Source organism: Petromyzon marinus, unplaced genomic scaffold (genome assembly GCF_048934315.1).
Source record: "Petromyzon marinus isolate PM22_M1 ecotype Great Lakes invasive population unplaced genomic scaffold, UKy_Petmar_22M1.pri1.0 PM_G_Scaffold_2, whole genome shotgun sequence".
In the NCBI taxonomy this organism is placed as follows: Eukaryota; Metazoa; Chordata; class Hyperoartia; order Petromyzontiformes; family Petromyzontidae; genus Petromyzon; species Petromyzon marinus.
The window spans coordinates 7,425,845-7,448,308 of record NW_027422761.1 but is presented as its reverse complement, the minus strand read 5'-3'; positions in this window follow the sequence as shown (position 1 = coordinate 7,448,308).

Sequence of the window (22,464 nt, the reverse complement as noted above, 5' to 3'; positions counted from 1 at the left end):
TTTAATAAGCCTATTTAATACGCCTATTTAATAAACACATTTAATAAGTATTTAATGAGCATTTTTAATAAGCCTATTGAATAAGTCTATTTAATAAGCCTATTTAATAAGTCTATTTAATAAGTCTAGTTAATAAGCCTATTTAATAAGTATTTAATGAGCCTATTTAGTAAGCCTATTTATTGAGCCTATTTAATAAGCCTATTTATTGAGCCTATTTATTGAGCCTATTTAATATGCCTATTTAATAAGCCTATTTAATAAGCCTATTTATTGAGCCCATTTAATAAGTCTATTTAATAAGCCTATTTAATAAGCCTATTTAATAAGTATTTAATGAGCCTATTTAATAAGTCTATTTAATAAGACTATTTAATATGCCTATTTAATAAGTCTACTTTGCTGAAATAAGCCTATTTAATAAGCCTAAGTTGCTGAATAAGCCTATTTAATAAGCCTAAGTTGCTGAAATAAGCCTTTTTAATAAGTCTAAGTTGCTGAAATAAGCCTATTTAATAAGCCTAAGTTGCTGAAATAAGCCTATTTAATAAGGCTATTTAATAAGCCTAAGTTGCTGAATAAGCCTATTTAATAAGTCTAAATTGCTGAAATAACGCTATTTAATAAGCCTAAGTTGCTGAAATAAGTCTATTTAATAAGCCTAAGTTGCTAAAATAAGCCTATTTAATGAGGCTATTTAATAAGTCTATTTAATAAGCCTATTTAATAAGCCTATTTAATAAGCCTATTTAATATGCCTATTTAATAAACCTATTTAATAAGTATTTAATGAGCCTATTTAATAAGTCTATTTAATAAGCCTTTTAATAAGCCTATTTAATAAGTCTAAGTTGCTGAAATAAGCCTATTTAATAAGCCTAAGTTTCTGAATGAGCCTATTTAATAAGCCTAAGTTGATGAAATTAGCCTATTTAATAAGCCTATTTAATAGGCCTATTTAATAAGTCTAAGTTGCTGAAATAAGCCTATTTAATAAGCCTAAGTTGCTGAATAAACCTATTTAATAAGTCTAAATTGCTGAAATAAGCCTATTTAATAACGCTATTTAATAAGCCTAAGTTGCTGAAATAAGCCTATTTAATAAGCCTAAGTTGCTAAAATAAGCCTATTTAATGAGGCTATTTAATAAGTCTATTTAATAAGCCTATTTAATAAGCCTATTTAATAAGCCTATTTAATACGCCTATTTAATAAACCTATTTAATAAGTATTTAATGAGCCTATTTAATAAGTCTATTTAATAAGCCTTTTAATAAGCCTATTTAATAAGACTATTTAATAAGCCTATTTAATAAGTCTATTTAATAAGTCTATTTAATAAGCCTATTTAATAAGTAATTAATGAGCCTATTTAATAAGCCTATTTATTGAGCCTATTTAATAAGCCTATTTATTGAGCCTATTTAATAAGCCTATTTATTGAGCCTATTTAATAAGCCTATTTAATAAGCCTGTTTAATAAGCCTATTTAATAAGTATTGAATGAGCCTATTTAATAAGCCTAAGTTGCTGAATAAGCCTATTTAATAAGCCTAAGTTGCTGAAATAAGCCTATTTAATAAGCCTATTTAATAAGCCTAAGTTGCTGAAATAAGGCTATTTAATGAGCCTAAGTTGCTGAAATAAGCCTATTTAATAAGCCTAAGTTGCTGAAATAAGGCTATTTAATACGTCCAAGTTGCTAAAATAAGCCTATTTAATAAGCCTAAGTTGCTGAAATAAGTATATTTAATAAGCATAAGTTGCTGAAATAAGCCTATTTAATAAGTCTAAGTTGCAGAAATAAGGCTATTTAATAAGTCTAAGTTGCTGAAATAAGCCTTTTTAATCAGTGAAAGTTGCTGAAATAAGCTTATTTAATAAGCCCAAGTAGCTGAAATAAGCCTACTTAATTAGGCTATTTAATAAGCCTAAGTTGCTGAAATAAGCCTATTTAATGAGGATATTTAATAAGTCTATTTAATAAACCTATTTAATAAGCCTATTTAATAAGCCTATTTAATACGCCTATTTAATAAACACATTTAATAAGTATTTAATGAGCATTTTTAATAAGCATATTGAATAAGTCTATTTAATAAGCCTATTTAATAAGTCTATTTAATAAGTCTAGTTAATAAGCCTATTTAATAAGTATTTAATGAACCTATTTAATAAGCCTATTTATTGAGCCTATTTAATTAGCCTATTTATTGAGCCTATTTAATAAGGCTATTTAATAAGTCTATTTAATACGCCTATTTAATAAGCCTATTTAATAAGCCGATTTAATATGCCCATTTATGAAGCCTATTTAATGAGCCTATTTAATAAGTCCATTTAATAAGCCTGTTTAATAAGCCTATTTAATAAGTATTTAATGAGCCTATTTAAAAAGCCTATTTATTGAGCCTATTTAATAAGCCTATTTATTGAGCCTATTTAATAAGCCTATTTATTGAGCCTATTTAATAATCCTATTTATTAAGCCTATTTAATGAGCCTATTTAATAAGCCTATTTAATACGCCTATTTAATAAAGCTATTTAATAAGTATTTAATGAGCCTACTTAATAAGCCTATTTATTGAGCCTATTTAATAAGCCTATTTATTGAGCCTATTTAATAAGCCTATTTAATAAGTCTATTTAATACGCCTATTTAATAAGCCTATTTAATAAGCCGATTTAATAAGCCTATTTATGAAGCCTATTTAATGAGCCTATTTAATAAGCCTATTTATTGTGCCTATTTAATAAGTCCATTTAATAAGCCTGTTTAATAAGCCTATTTAATAAGTATTTAATGAGCCTATTTAATAAGCCTAAGTTGCTGAATAAGCCTATTTAATAAGCCAAAGTTGCTGAAATAAGCCTATTTAATGAGGCTATTTAATAAGTCTATGTAATACGCCTATTTAATAAACCTATTTAATAAGCCTATTTAATAAGCCTATTTAATACGCCTATATAATAAACCTATTTAATAAGTATTTAATGAGCCTATTTAAGAAGTCTATATAATAAGCCTTTTTAATAAGCCTATTTAATAAGTCTATTTAATAAGCCTATTTAATGAGTCTATTTAATAAGTCTATTTAATAAGCCTATTTAATAAGTATTTAATGAGCCTATTTAGTAAGCCTATTTATTGAGTCTATTTAATAAGCCTATTTATTGAGCCTATTTATTGAGCCTATTTAATATGCCTATTTAATAAGCCTATTTAATAAGCCTATTTATTGAGCCCATTTAATAAGTCTATTTAATAAGCCTATTTAATAAGCCTATTTAATAAGTATTTAATGAGCCTATTTAATAAGTCTATTTAATAAGCCTATTTAATAGGCCTATTTAATAAGTCTAATTTGCTGAAATAAGCCTATTTAATAAGCCTAAGTTGCTGAATAAGCCTATTTAATAAGCCTAAGTTGCTGAAATAAGCCTTTTTAATAAGTCTAAGTTGCTGAAATAAGCCTATTTAATAAGCCTAAGTTGCTGAAATAAGCCTATTTAATAAGGCTATTTAATAAGCCTAAGTTGCTGAATAAGCCTATTTAATAAGTCTAAATTGCTGAAATAACGCTATTCAATAAGCCTAAGTTGCTGAAATAAGTCTATTTAATAAGCCTAAGTTGCTAAAATAAGCCTATATAATAAACCTATTTAATAAGTATTTAATGAGCCTATTTAAGAAGTCTATATAATAAGCCTTTTTAATAAGCCTATTTAATAAGTCTATTTAATAAGCCTATTTAATGAGTCTATTTAATAAGTCTATTTAATAAGCCTATTTAATAAGTATTTAATGAGCCTATTTAGTAAGCCTATTTATTGAGTCTATTTAATAAGCCTATTTATTGAGCCTATTTATTGAGCCTATTTAATATGCCTATTTAATAAGCCTATTTAATAAGCCTATTTATTGAGCCCATTTAATAAGTCTATTTAATAAGCCTATTTAATAAGCCTATTTAATAAGTATTTAATGAGCCTATTTAATAAGTCTATTTAATAAGCCTATTTAATAGGCCTATTTAATAAGTCTAATTTGCTGAAATAAGCCTATTTAATAAGCCTAAGTTGCTGAATAAGCCTATTTAATAAGCCTAAGTTGCTGAAATAAGCCTTTTTAATAAGTCTAAGTTGCTGAAATAAGCCTATTTAATAAGCCTAAGTTGCTGAAATAAGCCTATTTAATAAGGCTATTTAATAAGCCTAAGTTGCTGAATAAGCCTATTTAATAAGTCTAAATTGCTGAAATAACGCTATTCAATAAGCCTAAGTTGCTGAAATAAGTCTATTTAATAAGCCTAAGTTGCTAAAATAAGCCTATTTAATGAGGCTATTTAATAAGTCTATTTAATAAGCCTATTTAATAAGCCTATTTAATAAGCCTATTTAATATGCCTATTTAATAAACCTATTTAATAAGTATTTAATGAGCCTATTTAATAAGCCTATTTATGAAGCCTATTTAATGAGGCTATTTGATAAGCCCATTTATTGTGCCTATTTAATAAGTCCATTTAATAAGCCTGTTTAATAAGCCTATTTAATAAGTATTTAATGAGCCTATTTAATAAGCCTAAGTTGCTGAATAAGCCTATTTAATAAGCCAAAGTTGCTTAAATAAGCCTATTTAATGAGGCTATTTAATAAGTCTATGTAATACGCCTATTTAATAAACCTATTTAATAAGCCTATTTAATAAGCCTATTTAATACGCCTATATAATAAACCTATTTAATAAGTATTTAATGAGCCTATTTAAGAAGTCTACATAATAAGCCTTTTTAATAAGCCTATTTAATAAGTCTATTTAATAAGCCTATTTAATGAGTCTATTTAATAAGTCTATTTAATAAGCCTATTTAATAAGTATTTAATGAGCCTATTTAGTAAGCCTATTTATTGAGTCTATTTAATAAGCCTATTTATTGAGCCTATTTATTGAGCCTATTTAATATGCCTATTTAATAAGCCTATTTAATAAGCCTATTTATTGAGCCCATTTAATAAGTCTATTTAATAAGCCTATTTAATAAGCCTATTTAATAAGTATTTAATGAGCCTATTTAATAAGTCTATTTAATAAGCCTATTTAATAGGCCTATTTAATAAGTCTAATTTGCTGAAATAAGCCTATTTAATAAGCCTAAGTTGCTGAATAAGCCTATTTAATAAGCCTAAGTTGCTGAAATAAGCCTTTTTAATAAGTCTAAGTTGCTGAAATAAGCCTATTTAATAAGCCTAAGTTGCTGAAATAAGCCTATTTAATAAGCCTAAGTTGCTGAATAAGCCTATTTAATAAGTCTAAATTGCTGAAATAACGCTATTCAATAAGCCTAAGTTGCTGAAATAAGTCTATTTAATAAGCCTAAGTTGCTAAAATAAGCCTATTTAATGAGGCTATTTAATAAGTCTATTTAATAAGCCTATTTAATAAGCCTATTTAATAAGCCTATTTAATATGCCTATTTAATAAACCTATTTAATAAGTATTTAATGAGCCTATTTAATAAGCCTATTTATGAAGCCTATTTAATGAGCCTATTTAATAAGCCTATTTAATAAGTCCATTTAATAAGCCTGTTTAATAAGCCTATTTAATAAGTATTTAATGAGCCTATTTAATAAGCCTAAGTTGCTGAATAAGCCTATTTAATAAGCCAAAGTTGCTGAAATAAGCCTATTTAATGAGGCTATTTAATAAGTCTATGTAATACGCCTATTTAATAAACCTATTTAATAAGCCTATTTAATAAGCCTATTTAATACGCCTATATAATAAACCTATTTAATAAGTATTTAATGAGCCTATTTAAGAAGTCTATATAATAAGCCTTTTTAATAAGCCTATATAATAAGTCTATTTAATAAGCCTATTTAATGAGTCTATTTAATAAGTCTATTTAATAAGCCTATTTAATAAGTATTTAATGAGCCTATTTAGTAAGCCTATTTATTGAATCTATTTAATAAGCCTATTTATTGAGCCTATTTATTGAGCCTATTTAATATGCCTATTTAATAAGCCTATTTAATAAGCCTATTTATTGAGCCCATTTAATAAGTCTATTTAATAAGCCTATTTAATAAGCCTATTTAATAAGTATTTAATGAGCCTATTTAATAAGTCTATTTAATAAGCCTATTTAATAGGCCTATTTAATAAGTCTAATTTGCTGAAATAAGCCTATTTAATAAGCCTAAGTTGCTGAATAAGCCTATTTAATAAGTCTAAATTGCTGAAATAACGCTATTCAATAAGCCTAAGTTGCTGAAATAAGTCTATTTAATAAGCCTAAGTTGCTAAAATAAGCCTATTTAATGAGGCTATTTAATAAGTCTATTTAATAAGCCTATTTAATAAGCCTATTTAATAAGCCTATTTAATATGCCTATTTAATAAACCTATTTAATAAGTATTTAATGAGCCTATTTAATAAGCCTATTTATGAAGCCTATTTAATGAGCCTATTTAATAAGCCTATTTATTGTGCCTATTTAATAAGTCAATTTAATAAGCCTGTTTAATAAGCCTATTTAATAAGTATTTAATGAGCCTATTTAATAAGCCTAAGTTGCTGAATAAGCCTATTTAATAAGCCAAAGTTGCTGAAATAAGCCTATTTAATGAGGCTATTTAATAAGTCTATGTAATACGCCTATTTAATAAACCTATTTAATAAGCCTATTTAATAAGCCTATTTAATACGCCTATATAATAAACCTATTTAATAAGTATTTAATGAGCCTATTTAAGAAGTCTATATAATAAGCCTTTTTAATAAGCCTATTTAATAAGTCTATTTAATAAGCCTATTTAATGAGTCTATTTAATAAGTCTATTTAATAAGCCTATTTAATAAGTATTTAATGAGCCTATTTAGTAAGCCTATTTATTGAGCCTATTTAATAAGCCTATTTATTGAGCCGATTTATTGAGCCTATTTAATATGCCTATTTAATAAGCCTATTTAATAAGCCTATTTATTGAGCCCATTTAATAAGTCTATTTAATAAGCCTATTTAATAAGTATTTAATGAGCCTATTTAATAAGTCTATTTAATAAGCCTATTTAATAAGCCTATTTAATAAGTCTAATTTGCTGAAATAAGCCTATTTAATAAGCCTAAGTTGCTGAATAAGCCTATTTAATAAGCCTAAGTTGCTGAAATAAGCCTTTTTAATAAGTCTAAGTTGCTGAAATAAGCCTATTTAATAAGCCTAAGTTGCTGAAATAAGCCTATTTAATAAGGCTATTTAATAAGCCTAAGTTGCTGAATAAGCCTATTTAATAAGTCTTAATTGCTGAAATAACGCTATTTAATAAGCCTAAGTTGCTGAAATAAGTCTATTTAATAAGCCTAAGTTGCTAAAATAAGCCTATTTAATGAGGCTATTTAATAAGTCTATTTAATAAGCCTATTTAATAAGCCTATTTAATAAGCCTATTTAATATGCCTATTTAATAAACCTATTTAATAAGTATTTAATGAGCCTATTTAATAAGTTTATTTAATAAGCCTTTTAATAAGCCTATTTAATAAGTCTAAGTTGCTGAAATAAGCCTATTTAATAAGCCTAAGTTTCTGAATGAGCCTATTTAATAAGCCTAAGTTGATTAAATTAGCCTATTTAATAAGCCTATTTAATAGGCCTATTTAATAAGTCTAAGTTGCTGAAATAAGCCTATTTAATAAGCCTAAGTTTCTGAATGAGCCTATTTAATAAGCCTAAGTTGCTGAAATAAGCCTATTTAATAAGCCTAAGTTGCTGAATAAACCTATTTAATAAGTCTAAATTGCTGAAATAAGCCTATTTAATAACGCTATTTAATAAGCCTAAGTTGCTGAAATAAGCCTATTTAATAAGCCTAAGTTGCTAAAATAAGCCTATTTAATGAGGCTATTTAATAAGTCTATTTAATAAGCCTATTTAATAAGCCTATTTAATAAGCCTATTTAATACGCCTATTTAATAAACCTATTTAATAAGTATTTAATGAGCCTATTTAATAAGTCTATTTAATAAGCCTTTTAATAAGCCTATTTAATAAGCCTATTTAATAAGCCTATTTAATAAGTCTATTTAATAAGTCTATTTAATAAGCCTATTTAATAAGTAATTAATGAGCCTATTTAATAAGCCTATTTATTGAGCCTATTTAATAAGCCTATTTATTGAGCCTATTTAATGAGCCTATTTATTGAGCCTATTTAATAAGCCTATTTAATAAGTCTATTTAATAAGCCTATTTAATAAGCCTAATTAATAAGCCTATTTAATAAGCCTATTTATTGAGCCTATTTAATGAGTCTATTTAATAAGCCTGTTTAATAACCCTATTTAATAAGTATTGAATGAGCCTATTTAATAAGCCTAAGTTGCTGAATAAGCCTATTTAATAAGCCTAAGTTGCTGAAATAAGCCTATTTAATAAGCCTATTTAATAAGCCTAAGTTGCTGAATAAGCCTATTTAATAAGCCTAAGTTGCTGAAATAAGCCTATTTAATAAGTCTAAGTTGCTGAAATAAGGCTATTTAATGAGCCTAAGTTGCTGAAATAAGCCTATTTAATAAGCCTAAGTTGCTGAAATAAGGCTATTTAATACGTCCAAGTTGCTAAAATAAGCCTATTTAATAAGCCTAAGTTGCTGAAATAAGTATATTTAATAAGCATAAGTTGCTGAAATAAGCCTATTTAATAAGTCTAAGTTGCTGAAATAAGGCTATTTAATAAGTCTAAGTTGCTGAAATAAGCCTTTTTAATCAGCGAAAGTTGCTGAAATAAGCTTATTTAATAAGCCCAAGTAGCTGAAATAAGCCTACTTAATTAGGCTATTTAATAAGCCTAAGTTGCTGAAATAAGCCTATTTAATGAGGATATTTAATAAGTCTATTTAATAAGCCTATTTAATAAGCCTATTTAATAAGCCTATTTAATATGCCTATTTAATAAACACATTTAATAAGTATTTAATGAGCATTTTTAATAAGCCTATTGAATAAGTCTATTTAATAAGCCTATTTAATAAGTCTATTTAATAAGTCTAGTTAATAAGCCTATTTAATAAGTATTTAATGAGCCTATTTAATAAGCCTATTTATTGAGCCTATTTAATAAGCCTATTTATTGAGCCTATTTAATAAGCCTATTTATTGAGCCTATTTAATACGCCTATTTAATAAGCCAATTTATTGAGCCCATTTAATAAGTCTATTTAATAAGCCTATTTAATAAGCCTATTTAATAAGTATTTAATGAGCCTATTTAATAAGCCTATTTAATAAGCTTATTTAATAGGCCTATTTAATAAGTCTAAGTTGCTGAAATAAGCCTATTTAATAAGCCTAAGTTGCTGAATACGCCTATTTAATAGGCCTAAGTTGCTGAAATAAGCCTTTTTAATAAGTCTAAGTTGCTGAAATAAGCCTATTTAATAAGCCTAAGTTGCTGAAATAAGCCTATTTAATAAGGCTATTTAATAAGCCTAAGTTGCTGAATAAGCCTTTTTAATAAGTCTAAATTGCTGAAATAACGCTATTTAATAAGCCTAAGTTGCTGAAATAAGCCTATTTAATAAGCCTAAGTTGCTAAAATAAGCCAATTTAATGAGGCTATTTAATAAGTCTATTTAATAAGCCTATTTAATACGCCTATTTAATAAACCTATTTAATAAGTATTTAATGAGCCTATTTAATAAGTCTATTTAATAAGCCTTTTAATAAGCCTATTTAATAAGCCTATTTAAAAAGCCTATTTAATAAGTCTATTTAATAAGTCTATTTAATAAGCCTTTTTAATAAGTATTTAATGAGCCTATTTAATAAGCCGATTTATTGAGCCTATTTACTAAGCCTATTTATTGAGCCTATTTAATAAGCCTATTTATTGAGCCTATTTAATAAGCCTATTTAATAAGTCTATTTAATAAGCCTATTTAATAAGCCTATTTAATAAGCCTATTTAATACGCCTATTTAATAAACACATTTAATAAGTATTTAATGAGCATTTTTAATAAGCCTATTGAATAAGTCTATTTAATAAGCCTAATTAATAAGTCTATTTAATAAGTCTAGTTAATAAGCCTATTTAATAAGTATTTAATGAGCCTATTTAATAAGCCTATTTATTGAGCCTATTTAATAAGCCTATTTATTGAGCCTATTTAATAAGCCTATTTATTGAGCCTATTTAATACGCCTATTTAATAAGCCAATTTATTGAGCCCATTTAATAAGTCTATTTAATAAGCCTATTTAATAAGCCTATTTAATAAGTATTTAATGAGCCTATTTAATAAGCCTATTTAATAAGCTTATTTAATAGGCCTATTTAATAAGTCTAAGTTGCTGAAATAAGCCTATTTAATAAGCCTAAGTTGCTGAATAAGCCTATTTAGTAGGCCTAAGTTGCTGAAATAAGCCTTTTTAATAAGTCTAAGTTGCTGAAATAAGCCTATTTAATAAGCCTAAGTTGCTGAAATAAGCCTATTTAATAAGGCTATTTAATAAGCCTAAGTTGCTGAATAAGCCTTTTTAATAAGTCTAAATTGCTGAAATAACGCTATTTAATAAGCCTAAGTTGCTGAAATAAGCCTATTTAATAAGCCTAAGTTGCTAAAATAAGCCAATTTAATGAGGCTATTTAATAAGTCTATTTAATAAGCCTATTTAATAAGCCTATTTAATAAGCCTATTTAATACGCCTATTTAATAAACCTATTTAATAAGTATTTAATGAGCCTATTTAATAAGTCTATTTAATAAGCCTTTTAATAAGCCTATTTAATAAGCCTATTTAAAAAGCCTATTTAATAAGTCTATTTAATAAGTCTATTTAATAAGCCTTTTTAATAAGTATTTAATGAGCCTATTTAATAAGCCGATTTATTGAGCCTATTTAATAAGCCTATTTATTGAGCCTATTTAATAAGCCTATTTATTGAGCCTATTTAATAAGCCTATTTAATAAGTCTATTTAATAAGCCTATTTAATAAGCCTATTTAATAAGCCTATTTAATACGCCTATTTAATAAACACATTTAATAAGTATTTAATGAGCATTTTTAATAAGCCTATTGAATAAGTCTATTTAATAAGCCTATTTAATAAATCTATTTAATAAGTCTAGTTAATAAGCCTATTTAATAAGTATTTAATGAGCCTATTTAATAAGCCTATTTATTGAGCCTATTTAATAAGCCTATTTATTGAGCCTATTTAATAAGCCTATTTATTGAGCCTATTTAATACGCCTATTTAATAAGCCAATTTATTGAGCCCATTTAATAAGTCTATTTAATAAGCCTATTTAATAAGCCTATTTAATAAGTATTTAATGAGCCTATTTAATAAGCCTATTTAATAAGCCTATTTAATAGGCCTATTTAATAAGTCTAAGTTGCTGAAATAAGCCTATTTAATAAGCCTAAGTTGCTGAATAAGCCTATTTAATAGGCCTAAGTTGCTGAAATAAGCCTTTTTAATAAGTTAAGTTGCTGAAATAAGCCTATTTAATAAGCCTAAGTTGCTGAAATAAGCCTATTTAATAAGGCTATTTAATAAGCCTAAGTTGCTGAATAAGCCTTTTTAATAAGTCTAAATTGCTGAAATAACGCTATTTAATAAGCCTAAGTTGCTGAAATAAGCCTATTTAATAAGCCTAAGTTGCTAAAATAAGCCAATTTAATGAAGCTATTTAATAAGTCTATTTAATAAGCCTATTTAATAAGCCTATTTAATAAGCCTATTTAATACGCCTATTTAATAAACCTATTTAATAAGTATTTAATGAGCCTATTTAATAAGTCTATTTAATAAGCCTTTTAATAAGCCTATTTAATAAGCCTATTTAAAAAGCCTATTTAATAAGTCTATTTAATAAGTCTATTTAATAAGCCTTTTTAATAAGTATTTAATGAGCCTATTTAATAAGCCGATTTATTGAGCCTATTTAATAAGCCTATTTATTGAGCCTATTTAATAAGCCTATTTATTGAGCCTATTTAATAAGCCTATTTAATAAGTCTATTTAATAAGCCTATTTAATAAGCCTAATTAATAAGCCTATTTAATAAGCCTATTTATTGAGCCTATTTAATGAGTCTATTTAATAAGCCTGTTTAATAAGCCTATTTAATAAGTATTGAATGAGCCTATTTAATAAGCCTAAGTTGCTGAATAAGCCTATTTAATAAGCCTAAGTTGCTGAAATAAGCCTATTTAGTAAGCCTATTTAATAAGCCTAAGTTGCTGAATAAGCCTATTTAATAAGCCTAAGTTGCTGAAATAAGCCTATTTAATAAGTCTAAGTTGATTAAATAAGGCTATTTAATGAGCATAACTTGGTGAAATAAGGCTATTTAATACGTCCAAGTTGCTAAAATAAGCCTATTTAATAAGCCTAAGTTGCTGAAATAAGTATATTTAATAAGCATAAGTTGCTGAAATAAGCCTATTTAATAAGTTTAAGTTGGTGAAATAAGGCTATTTAATAAGTCTAAGTTGCTGAAATAAGCCTTTTTAATGAGCATAAGTTGCTGAAATAAGCTTATTTAATAAGCCCAAGTTGCTGAAATAAGCCTATTTAATAAAGATCTTTAATAAGTCTAAGTTGCTGAAATAAACCTATTTAATAAGCCCAAGTTGCTAAAATAAGCCTATTTAATGAGGATATTTAATAAGTCTATTTAATAAGACTATTTAATAAGCCTATTTAATAAGCCTATTTAATACGCCTATTTAATAAACACATTTAATAAGTATTTAATGAGCATTTTAATAAGCCTATTGAATAAGTCTATTTAATAAGCCTATTTAATAAGTCTATTTAATAAGTCTAGTTAATAAGCCTATGTAATAAGTATTTAATGAGCCTATTTAATAAGCCTATTTAATAAGTCTATTTATTGAGCCCATTTAATAAGTCTATTTAATAAGCCTATTTAATAAGCCTATTTAGTAAGTATTTAATGAGCCTATTTAATAAGTCTATTTAATAAGCCTATTTAATAGGCGTATTTAATAAGTCTAAGTTGCTGAAATAAGCCTATTTAATAAGCCTAAGTTGCTGAATAAGCCTATTTAATAAGCCTAAGTTGCTGAAATAAGCCTTTTTAATAAGTCTAAGTTGCTGAAATAAGCCTATTTAATAAGCCTAAGTTGCTGAAATAAGCCTATTTAATAAGGCTATTTAATAAGCCTAAGTTGCTGAATAAGCCTATTTAATAAGTCTAAATTGCTGAAATAAGCATATTTAATAAGCCTAAGTTGCTAAAATAAGCCTATTTAATGAGGCTATTTAATAAGTCTATTTAATAAGCCTATTTAATAAGCCGATTTAATAAGCCTATTTATGAAGCCTATTTAATGAGCCTATTTAATAAGCCTATTTATTGAGCCTATTTAATGAGTCCATTTAATAAGCCTGTTTAATAAGCCTATTTAATAAGTATTTAATGAGCCTATTTAATAAGCCTAAGTTGCTGAATAAGCCTATTTAATAAGCCAAAGTTGCTGAAATAAGCCTATTGAATAAGTCTATTTAATAAGCCTATTTAATAAGTCTATTTAATAAGTCTAGTTAATAAGCCTATTTAATAAGTATTTAATGAGCCTATTTAATAAGCCTATTTATTGAGCCTATTTAATAAGCCTATTTATTGAGCCTATTTAATAAGCCTATTTATTGAGCCTATTTAATACGCCTATTTAATAAGCCAATTTATTGAGCCCATTTAATAAGTCTATTTAATAAGCCTATTTAATAAGCCTATTTAATAAGTATTTAATGAGCCTATTTAACAAGCCTATTTAATAAGCCTATTTAATAGGCCTATTTAATAAGTCTAATTTGCTGAAATAAACCTATTTAATAAGGCTATTTAATAAGCCTAAGTTGCTGAATAAGCCTATTTAATAAGTCTAAATTGCTGAAATAACGCTATTTAATAAGCCTAAGTTGCTGAAATAAGCCTATTTAATAAGCCTAAGTTGCTAAAATAAGCCAATTTAATGAGGCTATTTAATAAGTATATTTAATAAGCCTATTTAATAAGCCTATTTAATAAGCCTATTTAATACGCCTATTTAATAAACCTATTTAATAAGTATTTAATGAGCCTATTTAATAAGTCTATTTAATAAGCCTTTTAATAAGCCTATTTAATAAGCCTATTTAAAAAGCCTATTTAATAAGTCTATTTAATAAGTCTATTTAATAAGCCTTTTTAATAAGTATTTAATGAGCCTATTTAATAAGCCGATTTATTGAGCCTATTTAATAAGCCTATTTATTGAGCCTATTTAATAAGCCTATTTATTGAGCCTATTTAATAAGCCTATTTAATAAGTCTATTTATTGAGCCCATTTAATAAGTCTATTTAATAAGCCTATTTAATAAGCCTATTTAGTAAGTATTTAATGAGCCTATTTAATAAGTCTATTTAATAAGCCTATTTAATAGGCCTATTTAATAAGTCTAAGTTGCTGAAATAAGCCTATTTAATAAGCCTAAGTTGCTGAATAAGCCTATTTAATAAGCCTAAGTTGCTGAAATAAGCCTTTTTAATAAGTCTAAGTTGCTGAAATAAGCCTATTTAATAAGCCTAAGTTGCTGAAATAAACCTATTTAATAAGGCTATTTAATAAGCCTAAGTTGCTGAATAAGCCTATTTAATAAGTCTAAATTGCTGAAATAAGCCTATTTAATAAGCCTAAGTTGCTAAAATAAGCCTATTTAATGAGGCTATTTAATAAGTCTATTTAATAAGCCTATTTAATAAGCCGATTTAATAAGCCTATTTATGAAGCCTATTTAATGAGCCTATTTAATAAGCCTATTTATTGAGCCTATTTAATAAGTCCATTTAATAAGCCTGTTTAATAAGCCTATTTAATAAGTATTTAATGAGCCTATTTAATAAGCCTAAGTTGCTGAATAAGCCTATTTAATAAGCCAAAGTTGCTGAAATAAGCCTATTTAATGAGGCTATTTAATAAGTCTATGTAATACGCCTATTTAATAAACCTATTTAATAAGCCTATTTAATAAGCCTATTTAATACGCCTATATAATAAACCTATTTAATAAGTATTTAATGAGCCTATTTAGTAAGCCTATTTATTGAGCCTATTTAATAAGCCTATTTATTGAGCCTATTTATTGAGCCTATTTAATATGCCTATTTAATAAGCCTATTTAATAAGCCTATTTATTGAGCCCATTTAATAAATCTATTTAATAAGCCTATTTAATAAGTATTTAATGAGCCTATTTAATAAGTCTATTTAATAAGCCTATTTAATAGGCCTATTTAATAAGTCTAATTTTCTGAAATAAGCCTATTTAATAAGCCTAAGTTGCTGAATAAGCCTATTTAATAAGCCTAAGTTGCTGAAATAAGCCTTTTTAATAAGTCTAAGTTGCTGAAATAAGCCTATTTAATAAGCCTAAGTTGCTGAAATAAGCCTATTTAATAAGGCTATTTAATAAGCCTAAGTTGCTGAATAAGCCTATTTAATAAGTCTAAATTGCTGAAATAACGCTATTTAATAAGCCTAAGTTGCTGAAATAAGTCTATTTAATAAGCCTAAATTGCTAAAATAAGCCTATTTAATGAGGCTATTTAATAAGTCTATTTAATAAGCCTATTTAATAAGCCTATTTAATAAGCCTATTTAATATGCCTATTTAATAAACCTATTTAATAAGTATTTAATGAGCCTATTTAATAAGTTTATTTAATAAGCCTTTTAATAAGCCTATTTAATAAGTCTAAGTTGCTGAAATAAGCCTATTTAATAAGCCTAAGTTTCTGAATGAGCCTATTTAATAAGCCTAAGTTGATGAAATTAGGCTATTTAATAAGCCTATTTAATAGGCCTATTTAATAAATCTAAGTTGCTGAAATAAGCCTATTTAATAAGCCTAAGTTTCTGAATGAGCCTATTTAATAAGCCTAAGTTGCTGAAATAAGCCTATTTAATAAGCCTAAGTTGCTGAATAAACCTATTTAATAAGTCTAAATTGCTGAAATAAGCCTATTTAATAACGCTAATTAATAAGCCTAAGTTGCTGAAATAAGCCTATTTAATAAGCCTAAGTTGCTAAAATAAGCCTATTTAATGAGGCTATTTAATAAGTCTATTTAATAAGCCTATTTAATAAGCCTATTTAATAAGCCTATTTAATACGCCTATTTAATAAACCTATTTAATAAGTATTTAATGAGCCTATTTAATAAGTCTATTTAATAAGCCTTTTAATAAGCCTATTTAATAAGCCTATTTAATAAGCCTATTTAATAAGTCTATTTAATAAGTCTATTTAATAAGCCTATTTAATAAGTAATTAATGAGCCTATTTAATAAGCCTATTTATTGAGCCTATTTAATAAGCCTATTTATTGAGCCTATTTAATAAGCCTATTTATTGAGCCTATTTAATAAGCCTATTTAATAAGTCTATTTAATAAGCCTATTTAAAAAGCCTAATTAATAAGCCTGTTTAATAAGCCTATTTATTGAGCCTATTTAATGAGTCTATTTAATAAGCCTGTTTAATAACCCTATTTAATAAGTATTGAATGAGCCTATTTAATAAGCCTAAGTTGCTGAATAAGCCTATTTAATAAGCCTAAGTTGCTGAAATAAGCCTATTTAATAAGCCTATTTAATAAGCCTAAGTTGCTGAATAAGCCTATTTAATAAGCCTAAGTTGCTGAAATAAGCCTATTTAATAAACCTAAGTTGCTGAAATAAGCCTATTTAATAAGCCTATTTAATAAGCCTAAGTTGCTGAATAAGCCTATTTAATAAGCCTAAGTTGCTGAAATAAGCCTATTTAATAAGCCTAAGTTGCTGAAATAAGCCTATTTAATAAGGCTATTTAATAAGCCTAAGTTGCTGAATAAGCCTATTTAATAAGTCTAAATTGCTGAAATAACGCTATTTAATAAGCCTAAGTTGCTGAAATAAGTCTATTTAATAAGCCTAAGTTGCTAAAATAAGCCTATTTAATGAGGCTATTTAATAAGTCTATTTAATAAGCCTATTTATTAAGCCTATTTAATAAGCCTATTTAATATGCCTATTTAATAAACCTATTTAATAAGTATTTAATGAGCCTATTTAATAAGTTTATTTAATAAGCCTTTTAATAAGCCTATTTAATAAGTCTAAGTTGCTGAAATAAGCCTATTTAATAAGCCTAAGTTTCTGAATGAGCCTATTTAATAAGCCTAAGTTGATGAAATTAGGCTATTTAATAAGTCTATTTAATAGGCCTTTTTAATAAGTCTAAGTTGCTGAAATAAGCCTATTTAATAAGCCTAAGTTTCTGAATGAGCCTATTTAATAAGCCTAAGTTGCTGAAATAAGCCTATTTAATAAGCCTAAGTTGCTGAATAAACCTATTTAATAAGTCTAAATTGCTGAAATAAGCCTATTTAATAACGCTATTTAATAAGCCTAAGTTGCTGAAATAAGCCTATTTAATAAGCCTAAGTTGCTAAAATAAGCCTATTTAATGAGGCTATTTAATAAGTCTATTTAATAAGCCTATTTAATAAGCCTATTTAATAAGCCTATTTAATACGCCTATTTAATAAACCTATTTAATAAGTATTTAATGAGCCTATTTAATAAGTCTATTTAATAAGCCTTTTAATAAGCCTATTTAATAAGCCTATTTAATAAGCCTATTTAATAAGTCTATTTAATAAGTCTATTTAATAAGCCTATTTAATAAGTATTTAATGAGCCTATTTAATAAGCCTATTTATTGAGCCTATTTAATAAGCCTATTTATTGAGCCTATTTAATAAGCCTATTTATTGAGCCTATTTAATAAGCCTATTTAATAAGTCTATTTAATAAGCCTATTTAATAAGCCTAATTAATAAGCCTATTTAATAAGCCTATTTATTGAGCCTATTTAATGAGTCTATTTAATAAGACTGTTTAATAAGCCTATTTAATAAGTATTGAATGAGCCGATTTAATAAGCCTAAGCTGCTGAATAAGCCTATTTAATAAGCCTAAGTTGCTGAAATAAACCTATTTAATGAGCCTATTTAATAAGCCTAAGTTTCTGAATAAGCCTATTTAATAAGCCTAAGTTGCTGAAATAAGCCTATTTAATTAGTCTAAGTTGCTGAAATAAGGCTATTTAATGAGCCTAAGTTGCTGAAATAAGCGTATTTAATAAGCCTAAGTTGCTGAAATAAGGCTATTTAATACATCCAAGTTGCTAAAATAAGCCTATTTAATAAGCCTAAGTTGCTGAAATAAGTATATTTAATAAGCATAAGTTGCTGAAATAAGCCTATTTAATAAGTCTAAGTTGCTGAAATAAGGCTATTTAATAAGTCTAAGTTTGCTGAAATAAGCCTTTTTAATCAGCGAAAGTTGCTGAAATAAGCTTATTTAATAAGCCCAAGTTGCTGAAATAAGCGTATATAATAAGGATCTTTAATTAGTCTAAGTTGCTGAAATAAACCTATTTAATAAGCCCAAGTTGCTAAAATAAGCCTATTTAATGAGGATATTTAATAAGTCTATTTAATAAGCCTATTTAATAAGCCTATTTAATAAGCCTATTTAATACGCCTATTTAATAAACACATTTAATAAGTATTTAATGAGCATTTTTAATAAGCCTATTGAATAAGTCGATTTAATAAGCCTATTTAATAAGTCTATTTAATAAGTCTAGTTAATAAGCCTATTTAATAAGTATTTAATGAGCCTATTTAATAAGCCTATTTATTGAGCCTATTTAATAAGCCTATTTATTGAGCCTATTTAATAAGCCTATTTATTGAGCCTATTTAATACGCCTATTTAATAAGCCTATTTATTGAGCCCATTTAATAAATCTATTTAATAAGCCTATTTAATAAGCCTATTTAATAAGTATTTAATGAGCCTATTTAATAAGTCTATTTAATAAGCCTATTTAATAGGCCTATTTAATAAGTCTAATTTGCTGAAATAAGCCTATTTAATAAGCATAAGTTGCTGAAATAAGCCTTTTTAATAAGTCTAAGTTGCTGAAATAAGCCTATTTAATAAGCCTAAGTTGCTGAAATAAGCCTATTTAATAAGGCTATTTAATAAGCCTAAGTTGCTGAATAAGCCTATTTAATAAGTCTAAATTGCTGAAATAACGCTATTTAATAAGCCTAAGTTGCTGAAATAAGCCTATTTAATAAGGCTATTTAATAAGCCTATTTAATATGCCTATTTAATAAACCTATTTAATAAGTATTTAATGAGCCTATTTAATAAGTCTATTTAATAAGCCTTTTAATAAGCCTATTTAATAAGTCTAAGTTGCTGAAATAAGCCTATTTATTAAGCCTAAGTTTCTGAATGAGCCTATTTAATAAGCCTAAGTTGATGAAATTAGCCTATTTAATAAGCCTATTTAATAGGCCTATTTAATAAGTCTAAGTTGCTGAAATAAGCCTATTTAATAAGCCTAAGTTTCTGAATGAGCCTATTTAATAAGCCTAAGTTGCTGAAATAAGCCTATTTAATAAGCCTAAGTTGCTGAATAAGCCTATTTAATAAGCCTAAGTTGCTGAATAAACCTATTTAATAAGTCTAAATTGCTGAAATAAGCCTATTTAATAAGGCTATTTAATAAGCCTAAGTTGCTGAATAAGCCTATTTAATAAGTCTAAGTTTCTGAAATAAGGCTATTTAATAAGCCTAAGTTGCTGAAATAAGGCTATTTAATAAGTTTAAGTTGCTGAAATAAGCCTATTTAATAAGCCTAAGTTGCTGAAATAAGCCTATTTAATAAGGCTATTTAATGAGCCTAAGTTGCTGAAATAAGACTATTTAATAAGCCTGAGTTTCTGAACTAAGCCTATTTAAAAAGGTATATTTAATAAGTCTAAGTTGCTGAAATAAACCTATTTAAAAATGCTATTTAATAAGCCTAAGTTGCTGAAATAAACCTGTTTAATAAGGCTATTTAATAAGAATAAGTTGCTGAAATAAGCTTATTTAATAAGCCTAAGTTGCTGAAATAAGCCTATTTAATAAGGCTCTTTAATAAGTCTAAGTTGCTGAAATAAACCTATTTAATAAGCCCAAGTTGCTAAAATAAGCCTATTTAATGAGGATATTTAATAAGTCTATTTAATAAGCCTATTTAATAAGCCTATTTAATAAGCCTATTTAATACGCCTATTTAATAAACACATTTAATAAGTATTTAATGAACATTTTTAATAAGCCTATTTAATAAGCCTATTTAATAAGCCTATTTAATAAGTCTATTTAATAAGTCTAGTTAATAAGCCTATTTAATAAGTATTTAATGAGTCTATTTAATAAGCCTATTTATTGAGCCTATTTAATAAGCCTATTTATTGAGCCTATTTAATAAGCCTATTTATTGAGCCTATTTAATAAGCCTATTTAATAAGTCTATTTAATAATCCTATTTAATAAGCCTAATTAATAAGCCTATTTAATAAGCCTATTTATTGAGCCTATTTAATGAGTCTATTTAATAAGCCTGTTTAATAAGCCTATTTAATAGGCCTATTTTATAAGTCTAAGTTGCTGAAATAAGCCTATTTAATAAGCCTAAGTTGCTGAATAAGCCTATTTAATAAGCCTAAGTTGCTGAAATAAGCCTTTTTAATAAGTCTAAGTTGCTGAAATAAGCCTATTTAATAAGCCTAAGTTGCTGAAATAAGCATATTTCATAAGGCTGTTTAATAAGCCTAAGTTGCTGAATAAGCCTATTTAATAAGTCTAAGTTGCTGAAATAACGCTATTTAATAAGCCTAAGTTGCTGAAATAAGCCTATTAATAAGCCTAAGTTGCTAAAATAAGCCTATTTAATGAGGCTATTTAATAAGTCTATTTAATAAGCCTATTTAATAAGCCTATTTAATAAGCCTATTTAATACACCTATTTAATAAACCTATTTAATAAGTTTCGATTTAAAGCTTTCGTGACTGCAATGATTCATCTTCTTTAGTTCTTTCGGTAAAGTCACGTAGAATGAGAATAAAATAATAAATTGATAAAATAAAGTAACACAATAATATTCTCACGACGTTTTGGCCACAACACAAGCGGCCTTCATCAGGTGAAGGGAGCGAGACTGTGTTGTGGCCGAAACGTCGTGAGAATATTATTGTGTTATTTTATTTTATCAATTTATTATTTTATTCTCATTCTACCTATTTAATAAGTATTTAATGAGCCTATTTATTAACTCTATTTAATAAGCCTTTTTAATAAGCCTATTTAATAAGCCTATTTAATAAACCTATTTAATAAGTCTATTTAATAAGTCTATTTAATAAGCCTATTTAATAAGTATTTAATGAGCCTATTTAATAAGCCTATTTATTGAGCCTATTTAATAAGCCTATTTAACAAGTCTATTTAATAAGCCTATTTAATAAGCCTAATTAATAAGCCTATTTAATAAGCCTATTTATTGAGCCTATTTAATGAGTCTATTTAATAAGCCTGTTTAATAAGCCTATTTAATAAGTATTGAATGAGCCTATTTAATAAGCCTAAGTTGCTGAATAAGCCTATTTAATAAGCCTAAGTTGCTGAAATAAGCCTATTTAATAAGCCTATTTAATAAGCCTAAGTTGCTGAATAAGCCTATTTAATAAGCCTAAGTTGCTGAAATAAGCCTATTTAATAAGTCTAAGTTTGCTGAAATAAGGCTATTTAATAAGCCTAAGTTGCTGAAATAAGCCTATTTAATAAGCCTAAGTTGCTGAAATAAGGCTATTTAATAAGTCCAAGTTGCTGAAATAAGCCTATGTAATAAGCCTAAGTTGCTGAAATAAGTATATTTAATAAGCATAAGTTGCTGAAATAAGCCTATTTAATAAGTCTAAGTTGCTGAAATAAGGCTATTTAATAAGTCTAAGTTGCTGCAATAAGCCTTTCTAATCAGCGTAAGTTGCTGAAATAAGCCTATTTAATAAGCCCAAGTTGCTGAAATAAGCCTACTTAATTAGGCTATTTAATAAGCCTAAGTTGCTGAAATAAGCCTATTTAATAAGCGTAAGTTGCTGAAATAAGGCTATTTAATAAGTCTAAGTTGCTGAAATAAGCCTATTTAATAAGCCTAAGTTGCTGAAATTAGCGTATTTAATAAGCCTGTTTAATAAGCCTAAGTTGCTGAAATAAGCCTATTTAATAAGCCTATTTAATATGCCTATTTAATAGGCCTATTTAATAAGTCTAAGTTGACGAAATAAGCCTATTTAATAAGCCTATTTAATAGGCCTATTTAATACGTCTAAGTTGATGAAATAAGCCTATTTAATAAGCCTATTTAATAGGCCTATTTAATAAGTCTAAGTTGATGAAATAAGCCTATTTAATAAGCCTAAGTTGCTGAATGAGCCTATTTAATAAGCCTAAGTTGCTGAAATAAGCCTATTTAAT